This window comes from Arachis duranensis, chromosome 5 (genome assembly GCF_000817695.3).
Source record: "Arachis duranensis cultivar V14167 chromosome 5, aradu.V14167.gnm2.J7QH, whole genome shotgun sequence".
In the NCBI taxonomy this organism is placed as follows: domain Eukaryota; kingdom Viridiplantae; phylum Streptophyta; class Magnoliopsida; order Fabales; family Fabaceae; genus Arachis; species Arachis duranensis.
In genome coordinates, this window is record NC_029776.3 from 76,766,880 (window position 1) to 76,768,205 (window position 1,326).

A 1,326-nucleotide genomic window follows, 5' to 3' on the forward strand; every position below is an offset into this window, starting at 1 on the left:
AATTTTTGAAAAAGAGGTTAGTAATTTTCGAAAATTAAAGATAAAATATAATTGAAATTAAAATTTTAAAACAAAAAGAATTTTTGAAAAAGGGAGGGAGAATTTTCGAAAATTAGAGAGGGAAAAGTAGTTAGGTGGTTTTGAAAAAGATAAGAAACAAATAAAAAGTCAAAGAGTTAGTTGAAAAAGAAATTAAAATCAAAATTTGAAAAAGATAAGAAGATAAGAAGTTAGATAACATATTTTGAAATCAAATTTTGAAAAAAAGATAAAATAAGATAAAAGATAAAAAGATAAGATAAAAATTTTAATAAAAAGATATTTTGAAAAAGATTTAATTTTTTAAAAAAGACTTAACTAACAAGAAACTACAAGATAAGATTCTAGAACTTAAAGATTGAACCTTTCTTAACAAGAAAGTAACAAACTTCAAATTTTTGAACCAATCACATTAATTATTAGCTAATTTTCGAAAATTAGATAAAAAGATAAGAAAAAGATTTTGAAAATATCTTGAAAAAGATTTTTGAAATTTTCAAAATATAAAAAAATGAAAAAGATATGATTTTTGAAAAAGATAAGATTTTGAAAATTGAAATTTTGACTTGACTTGTAAGAAACAACTAATTTTAAAAATTTTTGACCAAGTCAACCCAAAAATTCGAAATTTTGGAGGAAAATAAGGGAAAGATTTTTTTTTTATTTTTGAATTTTGAATAATGAAAGAGAAAAACAACAAAAATACTCAATGCATGAAATTTTTAGATCAAAACAATGAATGCATGCAAGAATGCTATGAATGTCAAGATGAACACCAAGAACACTTTGAAGATCATGATGAACATCAAGAACATTATTTTGAAAAAATTTTTTGATGCAAAGAAAACATGCAAGACACCAAACTTAGAAATCTTTAATGCATGAAAAATATGAATGCAAAAATGCACAAGAAAAACAAGGAAAGACACAAAATAAGAAAACATCAAGATCAAACAAGAGGACTTATCAAGAACAACTTGAAGATCATGAAGAACACTATGAATGCATGGGATTTTCGAAAAAAATGCAAGAAAAATTTTAAAATCATGCAATTGACACCAAACTTAAAAATCAACATGATACTCAAACAAGAAACACAAAATATTTTTGATTTTTATGATTTTCTAATTTTTTTGTATTTTTATTAATTTTTTCGAAAATAAAGTTTAGGAAAACGAAAAATAAAAGAAAAATTTTGAAAAAGATTTTTGAAAAGAAAATTACCTAATCTGAGCAACAAGATGAACCGTCAGTTGTCCATACTCGAACAATCCCCGGCAACGGCGC